We start from the raw sequence: 17,398 nt of genomic DNA, 5'->3' as shown, positions 1-17,398 counted from the left end.
GATGAGTCCAGGGAGTCGCCCGACGACTCGTTGAGCTCGGCCCGGGGCGGGCTGCATAATTATGATCGACATTAGGGAAAGCTATGCAACAAAGGAACATCATGAGTTACTCTGATATCCGAACTTACGATTTCACCAGACGCTTGGCCCTGTCCGGCCACTCCTCTTCGTCCTCTTCGGCATTGGGGGAGTAGTCCGGCGGAGGGGTCTTTCTCTTCTTAGACCCCTCGGCCTCCCCCGTTGGGGCGGCCTCCCTTTTCTTTCCTCCCCCCGCTGGAGGGGGAGAGGTTTCTTCTTCCTCCTCCTCGTTCTCACGGGAGGAGGGCGTCTCGGACTCGTCAGACGACGAGTCCGACGCCACCACATTACGGGCACTCTTTCGAGTCCCCGTGGCCTTCTTCTTCTTGGCCTTCTTCTCCGACACCACGTAAGGTGCCGGAACCAGCAGCTTCTCTAGCAGAGCAGGGGCTGGGTCTTCGTGCAAGGGAGCCGGACAGTTAATTGGTCCGGATATCGCCTGCCAAGCCTGTCAAAGGTAAGGGAGTTCAGATCCCGCATAGAGTCAAACTATGAAAAAACTTAACATCCTCTGAAGGGTGAAAATAGCTTGCCTCGCTAGCGTGACGCTGCGAGCTGTATCCGCGGTCCTCGGAAGCGGATGTGGGAGCCTCGGCACCTTTGATTAGCACCTTCCAGACGTCTTCGTACGTCGTGTCGAAGAGCCTATTAAGGGTTCGGTGCTGTGCCGGGTCGAACTCCCACAGAGTAAAGTCCCGTTGTTGACACGGGAGGATTCGGCGAACGAGCATCACCTGGATTACATTTACAAGCCTCATTGGCTTGTTTACCAGGGACTGGATGCATGTCTTCAGTCCGGTCACCTCTCCCTCATTGCCCCACGATAGGCTCGTCTCTTTCCAGGACGTGAGCCGGGTGGGGGGTCTGGATCGGATCTTAGGGGCTGCGATCCATTCCGGATCACGTGGCTCGGTGATGTAAAACCATCCGGCTTGCCACCCCTTTAGGGTCTCCACAAAGGAGCCCTCGAACCACAGGACGTTGGCAATTTTGCCCGCCATGGCGCCTCCGCACTCCGCCTGGTTGCCGCGCACCACCTTGGGCTTGACGTTGAAGGTCTTGAGCCAGAGGCCGAAATGGGGGCGGATGCGGAGGAAGGCCTCGCACACGACGATAAACGCCGAGATGTTGAGGATGAAGTTCGGGGCCAAATCATGGAAATCTAGGCCATAGTAGAACATGAGCCCCCGGACGAACGGGTGAAGTGGAAAACCCAGTCCGCGGAGGAAATGGGGAAGGAATACGACCCTCTCATGGGGCCTTGGGGTAGGGATGAGCTGCCCCTTCTCGGGAAGCCGGTGCGGGATGTCCTTGGACAGGTATCCGGCCTTCCTAAGCTTTTTGATATCGCCCTCCGTGACGGAGGAGACCTTCCACTTGCCTACCGCTCCGTACATCGCTGGAGAAGGTCGAGGTGGGAAGTGCGGGCTTGGGCGCTGGAGCTTGAGTGCGCAGGAGATGGATAGGCAAAGGAGGAAGAAGGCGTAGGTAAAAAGGTGGATCCTTATCCCCTTATATGGGCAGATGCGGTTGTGCGTCCCCACCAGCCTAGTAAAACTCGCTTGCCTCCCAAGCGCCGTGATAAATGGCGCGGTTGGGTTACCCACGTCCGTATTGATGAGAATCACGTAAAGGGGGGAACACGATCTCTGCTTTGACAAGACCTGCCAAGGAAACCGCCTCGCAAACTGTGCTGAGCTGGAAAAGTAAAAACGATTCGAGTAAAAAGACTTGGCCGTAGTGTGATGACGCACTGCGGAATACGTCAGCAGATTTGATTTGTGTCAATATTATTCTCTCTATGGCAATATGTGGAAACTTGTTTTGCAGAGCCGGACACTATTCTTGGTGTTTACAATCTTCTATGAAGGACTTGGAGGAGGAACCAGCCTTGCAATGCCGAAGACAATCTGCGCGCCAGACTCGTCATTGAAGCCTGGTTCAGGGGCTACTGAGGGAGTCCTGGATTAGGGGGTGTTCGGGTAGCCGGACTATACCTTTGCCGGACTCCAGGACTATGAAGATACAAGATTGAAGACTTCGTCCCGTGTCCGAATGGGACTTTCCTTGGCGTGGAAGGCAAGCTTGGCGATGCGGATATTCAAGATCTCCTACCCTTGTAACCGACTCTGTGTAACCCTAACCCTATCCGGTGTCTATATAAACCGGAGGGTTGTAGTCCGTAGGACAATCAACTCCATACACAATCATACCATAGGCTAGCTTCTAGGGTTTAGCCTCCTTGATCTCGTGGTAGATCTACTCTTCTACTACCCATATCATCAATATTAATCAAGCAGGAGTAGGGTATTACCTCCATCGAGAGGGCCCGAACCTGGGTAAAAACATCGTGTCCCTTGTCTCCTGTTACCATCCGGCCTTGACGCACAGTTCGGGACCCCCTACCCGAGATCCGCCGGTTTTGACACCGACAGTTAGCTAACCTACTTCCCTAACTAAAAAACATCTAATTAATAGTACCACAACTGCCCTAACCAAATTAACATCTACTTAGTAACCAAACTAGTTAACGAAACATCTAAAAAACATCTAATTAACCTAGTTAGTAAACCTAATTAACCTAGCTAGTTCACTTAGTTCAACTTAGTTAACCTAATGAACTAAATTCACCTAAGTTAATTAACCTAGAGGGAGGAGGGAGGAGGAGTACCTCTCGGTGGTGGAGGAGGCTGGCAGGGGAGGAGGCCGGCGAGGGAGGAGGCCGGCGTGGGAGGTCGGCCGGCAAGGGAGGAGGCCGACACGGGGGAGGGTGGTCGGCGGGGGAGGAGAGCCGGCGCGGGCGAGGGCGGCCAGCGGGGGAGGAGAGCCGGCGCGGGCGAGGGCGTCCGGCGGGAGAGCTCCGACGCGGGGGACGATGGTGCGCGGGGAAGGGCGGCGGCGACGACGACGGAGGCGCGCGAGAGTGAGAGTGTGAGGGCCGGGGGAGTGAGAGAGGTCGAGCGCGGGCCGTTGCTGGGGTGGATAAGGAGCCCGTAGAAGTAGCGCTTTTATATAGAAAGCGCTACTGCTACGTCCAGTAGCAGTAGCGCTTCCTACATAAAAGTGCTACTACTATGCCTGGCCGGCTGGCAACGGCCTTTTTGGGCAATTTTAGTAGTAGCATTTTTTATTTGAACAGCACTACTGGTAAGTGCATAGTAGCAGCGCTCTATTATAAAAAGCGCTACTGATAAGTAGTAGCAGCGATTTGTTATAAAAAGCGCTACTACTATGCTACTATCTATAAGCATTTCCCTAGTAGTGGCAGCCCTACCGCGGCCGCCCTTGCAGCGTTCGGCATTGCATGCATGGCATCGAGCATGCTGATGTCTACTACGCAACCTTCTTCTTGTAGACGTTGTTGGGCCTCCAAGTGCAGAGGTTTGTAGGACAGTAGCAAATTTCCCTCAAGTGGATGATCTAAGGTTTATCAATCCGTGGGAGGCGTAGGATGAAGATGGTCTCTCTCAAGCAACCCTGCAACCAAATAACAAAGAGTCTCTTGTGTCCCCAACACACCCAATGAAGGAAATATGCCCTAGAGGCAATAATAAAGTTATTATTTATTTCCTTATATCATGATAAATGTTTATTATTCATGCTAGAATTGTATTAACCGGAAACATAATACATGTGTGAATACATAGACAAACAGAGTGTCACTAGTATGCCTCTACTTGACTAGCTCGTTGATCAAAGATGGTTATGTTTCCTAGCCATAGACATGAGTTGTCATTTGATTAATGGGATCACATCATTAGGAGAATAATGTGATTGACATGACCCATTCCGTTAGCTCATCACACGATCGTTTAGTATGTTGCTATTGCTTTCTTCATGACTTATACATGTTCCTATGACTATGAGATTATGCAACTCTCGTTTACCGGAGGAACACTTTGTGTGCTACCAAACGTCACAACGTAACTGGGTGATTATAAAGGTGCTCTACAGGTGTCTCCGAAGGTACTTGTTGGGTTGGCATATTTCGAGATTAGGATTTGTCACTCCGATTGTCGGAGAGGTATCTCTGGGCCCTCTCGGTAATGCACATCACTTAAGCCTTGCAAGCATTGCAACTAATGAGTTAGTTGCGGGATGATGTATTAGTAAAGAGACTTGCTGGTAACGAGATTGAACTAGGTATTGAGATACCGACGATCGAATCTCGGGCAAGTAACATACCGATGACAAAAGGAACAACGTATGTTGTTATGCGGTCAGACCGATAAAGATCTTCGTAGAATATGTGGGAGCCAATATGAGCATCCAGGTTCCGCTATTGGTTATTGACCAGAGACGTGTCTCAGTCATATCTACATAGTTCTCGAACCCGTAGGGTCCGCACGCTTAACGTTTCGATGACAGTTATATTATGAGTTTATATGTTTTGATGTACCGAAGGTTGTTCGAGTCCCGGATGTGATCAAGGACATGACGAGGAGTCTTGAAATGGTCGAGACATGAAGATTGATATATTGGAAGCCTATGTTTGGATATCGGAAGTGTTCCGAGTGAAATCGGGATTTTACCGAAGTACCAGGAGGTTACCGGAACCCCCCGGGGACTTAATGGGCCTTAGTGGGCCTTGGTGGAAGAGAGATGAGGCGGCCAGGGCAAGGGCCGCGCCCCTCCCCCTAGTTCGAATAGGACAAGGAGAGGGGGCGGCGCCCCCCCTTCCTTCTTCTCCTCCACCTCTTTCCCCTCTCCCTCCTAGTCTAACAAGGAAAAGGGGGGAGTCCTACTCCCGGTAGGAGTAGGATTCCTCCTAGCGTGCCCCTTTCTAGGCCGGCCGCACCCCCCTTGCTCCTTTATAAACGGGGGCAGGGGGCACCCTAGAGACACAACAATTGATCTGTTTGATCTTTTAGCCGTGTGCGGTGCCCCCCTCCACCATAGTCCACCTCGATAATACTGTAGCGGTGCTTAGGCGAAGCCCTGCATCGGTAGAACATCAACATCGTCACCACGCCGTCGTGCTAACGAAACTCTCCCTCAACACTCGGCTGGATCGGAGTTCGAGGGACGTCATCGGGCTACACATGTGTTGAACTCAGAGGTGTCGTGCGTTCAGTACTTGATCGGTCGGATCGTGAAGACGTACGACTACATCAACCGCGTTGTGCTAACGCTTCCACTTTCGGTCTACGAGGGTACGTGGACAACACTCTCCCCTCTCGTTGCTATGCATCACCATGATCTTGCGTGTGCGTAGGAATTTTTTTAAAATTACTACGTTCCCCAACAGTGGTATCAGAACCTGGTTTTATGCGTAGATGTCATATGCGCGAGTAGAACACAAGTGAGTTATGGGCGATATAAGTCATATTGCTTACCAACATGTCATACTTTGGTTCGGCGGTATTGTTGGATGAAGCGGCTCGGACCGACATTACGTGTACGCTTACGCGAGACTGGTTCTACCGACGTGCTTTGCACACAGGTGGCTGGCGGGTGTCAGTTTCTCCAACTTTGGTTGAACCAAGTGTGGCTATGCCCGGTCCTTGCGAAGGTTAAAACAACACCAACTTGACAAACTATCGTTGTGGTTTTGATGCGTAGGTAAGAACGGTTCTTGCTAAGCCCGTAGCAGCCACGTAAAATTTGCAACAACAAAGTAGAGGACGTCTAACTTGTTTTTGCAGGGCATGTTGTGATGTGATATGGTCAAGACATGATGCTAAATTTTATTGTATGAGATGATCATGTTTTGTAACCGAGTTATCAGCAACTGGCAGGAGCCATATGGTTGTCGCTTTATTGTATGCAATGCAATCGCCTTCTAATGCTTTACTTTATCACTAAGCGGTAGCGATAGTCGTAGAAGCATAAGATTGGCGAGACGACAACGATGCTACGATGGAGATCAAGGTGTCACGCCGGTGACGATGGTGATCATGTCGGTGCTTCGGAGATGGAGTTCACAAGCACAAGATGATGATGGCCATATCATATCACTTATATTGATTGCATGTGATGTTTATCTTTTATGCATCTTATCTTGCTTTGATTGACGGTAGCATTATAAGATGATCCCTCACTAAATTATCAAAGTATAAGTGTTCTCCCTGAGTATGCACCGTTATGAAAGTTCTTCGTGCTGAGACACCACGTGATGATCGGGTGTGATAGGCTCTACATTCAAATAAAACGGGTGCAAAACAGTTGCACACGCGGAATACTCAGGTTAAACTTGACGAGCCTAGCATATAACATATATGACCTCGGAACACGGAGACCGAAAGGTCGAGCGTGAATCATATAGTAGATATGATCAACATAGTGATGTTCACCATTGAAACTACTCCATCTCACGTGATGATCGGACATGGTTTAGTTGATTTGGATCACGTGATCACTTAGAGGATTAGAGGGATATCTATCTAAGTGGGAGTTCTTAAGTAATATGATTAATTGAACTTAAATTTATCATGAACTTAGTACCTGATAGTATCTTGCTTGTCTATGTTTGATTGTAGATAGATGGCCCGTGCTGTTCTTCCGTTGAATTTTAATGCGTTCCTTGAGAAAGCAAAGTTGAAAGATGATGGTAGCAATTACACAGACTGGGTCCGTAACTTGAGGATTATCCTCATTGCTGCATAGAAGAATTACGTTCTGGAAGCACCACTGGGTGCCAGGCCTACTGCTGATGCAACTGACGACGTTAAGAATTTCTGGGAGAGCAAAGCTGATGACTACTCGATAGTTCAATGTGCCATGCTATACGGCTTAGAACCGGGACTTCAACGACGTTTTGAACGTCATGGAGCATATGAGATGTTCCAGGAGTTGAAGTTAATATTTCAAGCAAATGCCCGGATTGAGAGATATGAAGTCTCCAATAAGTTCTACAGCTGCAAGATTAAGGAGAATAGTTCTGTCAGTGAGCATATACTCAAGATGTCTGGGTACTGCAATCACTTGATTCAACTGGGAGTTAATCTTCCGGATGATAGCATCATTGACAGAATTCTCCAATCACTGCCACCAAGCTACAAGAGCTTCGTGATGAACTATAATATGCAAGGGATGGATAAGACGATTCTCGAGCTCTTCGCAATGCTAAAGGCTGTGGAGATAGAAATCAAGAAGGAGCATCAAGTGTTGATGGTCAATAAGACCACTAGTTTCAAGAAAAAGGGCAAAGGGAAGAATAAGGGGAACTTCAAGAAGAATAGCAAGAAAGTTGCTGCTCAGGAGAAGAAACCCAAGTCTGGACCTATGCCTGAAACTGAGTGCTTCTACTACAAGCAGACTGGTCACTGGAAGCTGAACTGCCCCAAGTATTTGGCGGATAAGAAGGATGGCAAGATGAACAAAGGTATATGTGATATACATGTTATTGATGTGTACCTTACTAATGCTCGTAGTAGCACCTGGATATTTGATACTGGTTCTGTTGCTAATATTTGCAACTCGAAATAGGGGCTACAGATTAAGCGAAGATTGGCTAAGGACGAGGTGACGATGCGCGTGGGAAATGGTTCCAAAGTCGATGTGATCGCGGTCGGCACGCTACCTCTACATCTACCTTCGGGATTAGTATTAGACCTAAATAATTGTTATTTGGTGCCAGCGTTGAGCATGAACATTATATCTGGATCTTGTTTGATGCGAGATGGTTATTCATTTAAATCAGAGAATAATGGTTGTTCTATTTATATGAGTAATATCTTTTATGGTCATGCACCCTTGAAGAGTGGTCTATTTTTGATGAATCTCGATAGTAGTGATACACATATTCATAATGTTGAAGCCAAAAGATGCAGAGTTAATAATGATAGTGCAACTTATTTGTGGCACTGGCGTTTAGGTCATATCGGTGTAAAGCGCATGAAGAAACTCCATACTGATGGACTTTTGGAACCACTTGATTATGAATCACTTGGTACTTGCGAACCGTGCCTCATGGGCAAGATGAATAAAACGCCGTTCTCCGGTACTATAGAGAGAGCAATAGATTTGTTGGAGATCATACATACAGATGTATGTGGTCCGATGAATGTTGAGGCTCGTGGCGGATATCGTTATTTTCTCACCTTCACAGATGATTTAAGCAGATATGGGTATATCTACTTAATGAAGCATAAGTCTGAAACATTTGAAAAGTTCAAAGAATTTCAGAGTGAAGTTGAAAATCATCGTAACAAGAAAATAAAGTTTCTACGATCTGATCGTGGAGGAGAATATTTGAGTTACGAGTTTGGTCTACATTTGAAACAATGCGGAATAGTTTTGCAACTCACGCCACCCGGAACACCACAGTGTAATGGTGTGTCCGAACGTCGTAATCGTACTTTACTAGATATGGTGCGATCTATGATGTCTCTTACTGATTTACCGCTATCGTTTTGGGGTTATGCTTTAGAGACGGCCGTTAAATAGGGCACCATCAAAATCCGTTGAGACGATGCCTTATGAACTGTGGTTTGGCAAGAAACCAAAGTTGTCGTTTCTGAAAGTTTGGGGCTGCGATGCTTATGTGAAAAAGCTTCAACCTGATAACTCGAACCCAAATCGGAGAAATGTGTCTTCATAGGATACCCAAAGGAGACTGTTGGGTACACCTTCTATCACAGATCCAAAGGCAAGACTTTTGTTGCTAAATTCGGAGTTTTTCTAGAGAAGGAGTTTCTCTTGAAAGAAGTGAGTGGGAGGAAAGTAGAACTTGATGAGGTAACTGTACCTGCTCCCTTATTGGAAAGTAGTTCATCGCAGAAACCGGTTTCTGCGACACCTACACCAATTAGTGAGGAAGTTAATGATGATGATCATGAAACTTCAGATCAAGTTGTTACTGAACCTTGTAGATCAACCAGAGTAAGATCCGCACCAGAGTGGTATGGTAATCCTGTTCTGGAAGTTATGTTACTAGACCATAACGAACCTACGAACTATGAAGAAGCGATGGTGAGCCCAAATTCCGCAAAATGGCTTGAAGCCATGAAATCTGATATGGGATCCATGTATGAGAACAAAGTGTGGACTTTGGTTGACTTGCCCGATGATCGGCAAGCAATTGATAATAAATGGGTCTTCAAGAAGAAGACCGACGCTGACGGTAATGTTACTGTCTATAAAGCTCGACTTGTTGTGAAAGGTTTTCGAAAAGTTCAAGGGATTGACTACGATGAGACCTTCTCACCCGTAGCGATGCTTAAGTCTGTCCGAATCATGTTAGCAATTGCCGCATTTTATGATTATGAAATTTGGCAAATGGATGTCAAAACTGCATTCCTGAATGGATTTCTGGAAGAAGAGTTGTATATGATGCAACCGGAAGGTTTTGTCGATCCAAAGGGAGCTAACAAAGTGTGCAAGCTCCAACGATCCATTTATGGACTGGTGCAAGCCTCTCGGAGTTGGAATAAACGCTTTGATAGTGTGATCAAAGCATTTGGTTTTGTACAGACTTTTGGAGAAGCCTGTATTTACAAGAAAGTGAGTGGGAGCTCTGTAGCATTTCTAATATTATATGTGGATGACATATTGTTGATTGGAAATGATATAGAATTTCTGGATAGCATAAAGGGATACTTGAACACGAGTTTTTCAATGAAAGACCTCGGTGAAGCTGCTTATATATTGGGCATCAAGATCTATAGAGATAGATCAAGACGCTTAATTGGACTTTCACAAAGCACATACCTTGACAAAGTTTTGAAGAAGTTCAAAATGGATCAAGCAAAGAAAGGGTTCTTGCCTGTGTTACAAGGTGTGAAGTTGAGTAAGACTCAATGCCCGACCACTACAGAAGATAGAGAGAAAATGAAAGATGTTCCCTATGCTTCAGCCATAGGCTCTATCATGTATGTGATGACCCACAAGTATAGGGGATATATCGTAGTCCTTTCGATAAGTAAGAGTGTCGAACCCAACAAGGAGCAGAAGGAAATGATAAGCGGTTTTCAGCAAGCTATTCTCTGCAAGTACTGAAATAAGTGGTAACAGATAGTTTTGTGATAGGATAATTTGTAACGAGCAACAAGTAACAAAAGTAAATAAGGTGTAGAAAGGTGGACCAATCCTTTTTGTAGCAAAGGACAAGCCTGGAAAAACTCTTATATAAGGAAAAGCGCTCCCGAGGACACATGGGAATATCGTCAAGCTAGTTTTCATCACGTTCATATGATTCGCGTTCGGTACTTTGATAATTTGATATGTGGGTGGACCGGTGCTTGGGTGCTGTTCTTACTTGAACAAGCATCCCACTTATGATTAACCTCTATTGCAAGCTTCCGCAACTACAACAAAAGTATTAAGGTAAACCTAACCATAGCATGAAACATATGGATCCAAATCAGCCCCTTACGAAGCAACACATAAACTAGGGTTTAAGCTTCTATCACTCTAGCAACCCATCATCTACTTATTACTTCCCAATGCCTTCCTCTAGGCCCAAATAATGGTGAAGTGTTATGTAGTCGACGTTCACATAACACCACTAGAGGCTAGACAACATACATCTCATCAAAATATCGAACGAATACCAAAGTCACATGACTACTAATAGCAAGACTTCTACCTTGTCCTCAGGAACAAACTTAACTACTCACAAAACATATTCATGTTCATAATCATAGGGGTAATAATATGCATAAAGGATCTGAACATATGATCTTCCACCAAATAAACCAACTAGCATCAACTACAAGGAGTAATCAGCATTACTAGCAACCTACTAGCACCAATCCCGAAGTTGGAGACAAGAATTGGATACAAGAGATGAACTAGGGTTTGGAGATGAGATGGTGCTGGTGAAGATGTTGATGGAGATTGCCCTCTCTCGATGAGAGGAGCGTTGGTGATGACGACGGCGATGATTTCCCCCTCCCGGAGGGAAGTGTCCCCTGCAGAATAGCTCTGCCGGAGCCCTAGATTGGTTCCGCCAAGGTTCCGCCTCGTGGCAGCGGAGTCTCGTCCCGAAAGGTTGCTTCTTGTTTTTTCCTCGAAGAAAGACTTCATATATCAGAAGATGGGCATCGGAGAGCCACCAGGGGGCCCACGAGGTAGGGGGTGCGCCCTAGGGGGGCGCCCCCACCCTCCTGGACAGGGTGTGGGCCCCCTGGTCTTCATCTTTGGCGAGGATTTTTTTATTATTTATTATAAGATATTCCATGGAGTTTCAGGACTTTTGGAGTTGTGCAGAATAGGTCTCTAATATTTTCTCCTTTTCTGTTGACACCAGATTTTGGCATGGTCACGAATCCAGATTCATATGCAAAAGTTAGAGGCAACACTTCGCGGGCCGGCCCTGAGTGAGAAAGTATTCGGCCTTTGTCGGCTGAATGAAACCTTGCCGGGGTAAAACCTTGCCGGCGGAGAAGCATGCCGGCGTGGAAAGCTTGCCGGCGGAGAAGCTTGCCGGTGTGAAATCTTGCCGGTGTGAAATCTTGCCGATGTGAAATCTTGCCGAGAAAGACCTTGCCGGGGAGGAAAGATTGCCGGGGGAAAAGCTTGCCGGGCGAAGACCTTGCCGGGTGTGGAAAGCTTGTCGGCGGAGAAGCTTGCCGGTGTGAAAACTTGCCGCCGTGAACAGTAACCTTGCGAGGAAAGCTTGCCGCCGTGAACAGTAACCTTGCCGGGGGAGAGCTTGCCGCCGTGAACAGTCACCTGCCGGGGAAAGCTTGCCGCCGTGAAAAGTAACCTTGCCGGGAAAGCTTGCTGCCGTGAACAGTAGAAACTGTCGAGGCCAATCCGACCAGATGCTGAAGATGGGCTCAAATCCACAGCCCACGCAAGGAGCAAGACAGAAGATTGAGCCAGATTCGGGCTGAATCCGAGCGGGACCAGAACTAGGATTCTAGGACGTGAATTGATGTAATTTTCTTATAAGGAAAGCCTAGATAAATCCTTTGCTTGTACAGGAAGTCCAGCCGCCTCTTATATATGTTGGGGGTGACGGCCGATTGAACAACACACAATCGAACAAATCAATATACTACTTTTTCATCTACGTTTTATCTCTCCACCGTTTTTCTATCTCGTTTTTCGCTGTTCTTCGTGTTTGAGAGCCGCGAATCCCGAGGCTCTAGGGGCGAGCGAATCGACCTAGGGCAAACCATAGCCGCCGCACTCCCTGACGGGGTCCCTCCCGGGGGTGTGGGGTTTTCGGGTCTGCAAAAGCGCCCGTCGACTGTCTTGCGTATCGCGCTGTCGGTCGGGTCTCCTTCGACGTGAGCTGCGGTGCATCACCCCCGGCGTCGAGGGTACACGTGACGTGTTCGTGTGTCAACACACTTTTTGGCGACTCCGCTGGGGACACGAAGATCAATCATCATCATCCACCATGTCCGATCTTCCCAAGCCATCTGAGGTAGACGCCGATAACATTATTAAGCGCAGTCTTGATGAGATATCGACTGATCATCGCCAAGTCTATGAGAAGTACAAGAAGGCACGTGAGGAGAAGGACCTGCAGGAGTTCCTTGCAAAATTCAAGAAGGATCGCCAAGGCAACATCACTCCGATTGGAGAAATCAAGTTTCCTCCTCTTCAAGCCGAGCAGGTTAAACCCGCTGTGAGTACTACCTTTTCTCCTGAGCAGTGGGCTGAGATTGAGAGTCGTATTGCTGATGGTAACAATCTGGTCTATCAAACTTTCATAGAAAATACCAATGCTCAGAAAAATATATCTCAATCATCTAGTGGTAATGATGGTGTAGCTGCTAGTGTGCAAAACCCTAATCTGGCTTTACCTATCTCATCGGCGCCTCCCATGCCGATGACTTATTATCCTACTCAAACAAATCAGATTGTGACTGCACCTATTAATCCTGTTATGAGCATGCCAAGTTCGGTGGCAACGCCGAACCAAACCCTACCTACAACTACAACCACTCGACCATTACCGAACTATAGTTCGGCATACATGCCACAGTTCATACCTACTGCTAGTAGTCCTACTCCTCCTATGCCGCTGCCACAAGTTGCATCGTCCACTATGGATGATGGTCTAGCTAATCTTAGAGAGGAGATGGCTAAGATGCTTCGAGAGAATTTTGGAGTTGAGTTACCTCGGAATCGGATTTACCAAAAGCCGTACCCCGAGTATTTTGATGCCATCTAGTGCCCTCCAGGATATAAGATTCCGGATTTTGTTAAATTCAGTGGAGAAGGCACAAAAACCACATGGGAGCATGTTAGTCAATATTTAGCACAATTGGGTGAGGCAGGCTCATTGAACGAATTGAAAGTGCGTTTATTTCCTTTATCATTAACTGGTACCGCATTTTCATGGTTTTCTTCTTTACCCCATGGTTCCATTCGGGTTTGGTCGCAACTAGAGCAGAAGTTTCATGATCACTTTTATAGCGGCGACAATGAACTCAAGTTGTCACATCTAACATCGGTTAAGCAGAAACATGATGAATCGGTCTCCGATTACGTCAAGAGATTTAGAGAAATAAAAAACCGATGTTTTAGTTTGGTGATAACCGAGAGAGACTTGGCAGACCTAGTGCTGAGTGGTTTGAGAAGTCCCATTAGAGAAAAGCTAGAAGGCTATGAGTTCTTAAATATCAACCAAGTCTTACAAAGGGCTTTGGCTCAAGAAAGCCGAAGCAAAGACCTCAAAGAAGTGCATAGATACAAAGCCGATCGTCCAATGATCGAATATGATAGTGAGCACTCGGACGATGAGGGTGACGTTTTTTCTACTGAATTTGTTTGGCCATCTAAGGCCAAACCATTTAATTGCAATGATCTGAAACCGATTCATAAGAATCATGATGAAGAGATGAAGTTTACTTTTAACATTGCCAAGTGTGATAAAATATTTGATGCTTTGCTGCAAGCTAAAATTATTAGAATAACTCATACTTTGCCGCCGTTTGAAGAGCTGAAATGGCGCGCTTATTGCAAGTATCATAATTCTTTTTCTCACGCTACTAACGATTGCAATGTTTTTCGACGACAGATACAATCGGCCATTAATGACGGACGATTGAACTTTTCTGAGATGCAAATTGATAAACAGCCTTTTCCAATGAATACCATGGAGTTGGAGGGGAAGAAACTACTCATTCGGCCAGAGGCTGCCGTATCTGCTAATAAAGCTAATGTCATTATTGGTGAGCCCAGGAAAGACAAGGAGGGCGACAAGGCCTTGGGGAGACAGGTTGTGCTTGACAAGCAACCCGGTGTCAAGGAAATAATCAAAATCACCATCAAGAATCCTACATTCGGGGGGCAACCCCAAGTACAAGAAAATATTCGTGCTAAATTTGTCAAGCCCAAGGATCCAGAAGTTGGCAAGTGGAAGACGAATGAAGCTAAGGTGCAGCGCAAGAAAATCAAGCCAACTTTTGATATGCTACTGTCCAAGTATGCCAATCATGCAGCCGGTTCTAGCTCTAACCGGTCATGAAATTTGAAGCGCTCAAGGTCACCTCCTCAGGAAGAATTTCAGCATCATGCAAGGCCATATGGGTCGTGGGCGCCGGGACCATGGATGCCGCCAACCCCCTATGTGCCATACTACGTGGGAGGCTTCAATGGAAGATGGGGGCAGCCCCCAATGGCCCCTTATACTTTTCATCCGGGTTGGGCAGAACCAAGGAGGCCCGTTCATGAGAGACTTTCTTATCCCGCACAAGGCCGTTTGAACAATGGTGTCAATCGGCTAGTGCAAGTTAATCAAAAAAGGGCTGGCAAGCAAGAATGGCGTGTTAAGTCACCAGGTGCTGCAATAGTTGAGTCAAGCAAAGGCAAGGAAAAAACCGATACCAGCTCACTTATCTTGGGCACCAAAACATTCGCCATACAACAGCCGATTGGGCCTAGCGATCCGGCTGAGCCGATACTTGCTATCGCGCCAAAGCACTCGGCTAATGATCAGGAAGCAAGCACCAGCCAAGTAAAAATGAGAGATCCTAAATACACTCAGCCAAAGTGGTGTCCTCCAGGGCTAACAAAGACACAAAATAGGAAACTACAGAGGTTAAGGAGTCAAGAGATGGCAGAACAAGAGGCCGAGAAGCAAAGGGATAAGTTGTTCAATGACACTCGGCCTATGTTACCTACAAAACAAGTGTGGAGGCCCAAACAAATACAAGATGCAGTGGCTTCTACACCTATCACAGCAGCACCTGCACCACCAAAAGAGGACGACTCAATCATTGCATCGTCTATGTTACCTATTGCTCCTTCTTCACTCGGACAAATTTCAGAATCGGTGGATACACTCGACGAGGAGGCTGATATGTTGGACTATGAGTCTACGCCGGTTCATGAAGGTATGGATATCAATATGGTATATTACTTACCTGCTGAGTTTCGTGCTGTAGATGAGGAAGGGGAGGTGGCTCAGCTGGATTTTGGCCCTAAAAATGCGATATTCGAGAAGCCAAAAGACCTAGTAACGCATCTGAAACCGTTGTATCTCAGAGGTCATATCAATGGATCACCGCTCACTCGGATGCTTGTTGATGGTGGTGCTGTAGTGAATCTTATGCCATATTCGGTCTTCAAAAAATTAGGGCTGCATGATGAAGAGTTGATAAAAACCAACATGGTGCTTAATGGATTTGAAGGCAAAGAGAAAACTGAAGCCAAAGGTGTGATGTATGTGGAGCTCACGGTGGGAAGTAAAACTTTGGCTACCGCATTCTTTGTCGCTGAGGTGCAAGGTAACTACAACGTCATACTAGGCCGTGATTGGGTTCATGCAAACTAGTGCGTACCATCCACTATGCACCAGTTTTTGATTCAGTGGGTTGATGATGAAGTGGAAGTCATTCATGCGGATAACTCGACCTGTGTTGCTTTGGCCGATGCGTCGGTGGATTGGCAACATCCCAATGCTACTTGCTTGACGGGACGTGACTTATCAGAGTTTGATTTTCTTAGTGCAACCAAGAATGGTTTTGTGCCCGTCTCTTTAAAGCCGACTGAATGCAATCGGCTCCAAGCTATGATATGTTTAAATGGATTCTAGCTCTGAGTGGCTACAAAAACGTCTTGTGAAATATCGGTCCAGCGAGAACGATATGTATGAGGCTATAGAGGAGTTGGATGACATGGATAAACTTGGACAAGGTTTTACGTCGGCCGATCCATTAGAAGAGGTAAATATTGGAGATGGTTCAGTCACTCGACCGACGTTTATAAACAAGAATTTGAAAGCCGATTATAAAGCTAAGTTGATCGAGCTATTGAAAGAATATGTTTATTGCTTTGCATGGGAATACCATGAGATGCCAGGGTTAAGCCGGGAGCTAGTGGAGCATCGGTTGCCTATAAAGGCCGGTTTTAGACCTTATAAACAGTCGGCCAGAAAGTTTAATCCAAAAACATATGACCGGATCAAGGAAGAGATCGGTCGTTTGCTTAAAGCTAATTTTATTAGACCTTGCAGGTATGCCGAGTGGATTTCTAACATTGTCCTAGTGGAGAAGAAAGGATCCGGCAAGTTGAGGGTGTGCATTGATTTCAGAGATTTGAATAGGGCTACACCCAAAGATGAGTATCCTATGCCAATAGCCGATATGCTTATTAATGATGCTTCTGGGCATAAGGTTATTAGCTTTCTAGATGGTAATGCCGGATACAATCAGATTTTTATGGCCGAAGAGGACATGTACAAGACTGCTTTTCGATGCCCTGGTTTCGTTGGTTTATTCGAGTGGACAGTGATGACCTTCGGATTAAAAATTGCTGGAGCCACATATCAAAGGGCTATGAATTTGATTTTCCATGATTTACTCGGTATCATACTTGAAGTTTATATTGATGATATTGTTGTCAAATCGGATGCTTTTGAATCTCACTTGGCCGATTTGCGTTTAGCTTTTGAAAGAATGAAAAAGTATGGACTGAAGATGAATCCTTTGAAGTGTGCTTTTGGCGTGTCAGCTGGCAAGTTTTTGGGTTTCATTATTCATGAAGATGGCATAGAGATTGATCCCAAAAAGATAGAGGCTATACAGAAAGTGGAGGCTCCAACATGCAAGAGAGATATGCAAAAGTTCCTTGGCAAGGTCAATTACTTGAGGAGGTTCATAGCTAATCTGTCAGGGAAGGTTGATGCGTTTACTCCTATCCTTCGATTAAAGAATGATGCTGATTTCACTTGGGGGGCAAAACAGCAAGAAGCATTTGATATGATCAAGAATTACTTGTGCACTCCTCCGGTGATGAAAGCACCCAAGCATAGGGAACCCTTCAGACTTTACATTGCAGCAGAAGAAGGAGTTATTGGTGCTGTTCTAACTCAAGAGACCGGAGGAAAAGAGCATGCTATTACATATTTGAGCAGACGCTTATTGGAATCCGAGACAAGGTATACATTTATTGAGAAGTTATGTCTATGCTTATA

Source organism: Triticum urartu, chromosome 2 (assembly GCF_003073215.2).
Source record: "Triticum urartu cultivar G1812 chromosome 2, Tu2.1, whole genome shotgun sequence".
Classification (NCBI taxonomy): domain Eukaryota; kingdom Viridiplantae; phylum Streptophyta; class Magnoliopsida; order Poales; family Poaceae; genus Triticum; species Triticum urartu.
The sequence above is the reverse complement of the archived record's forward strand: the minus strand, read 5'-3'. Positions refer to the sequence as shown.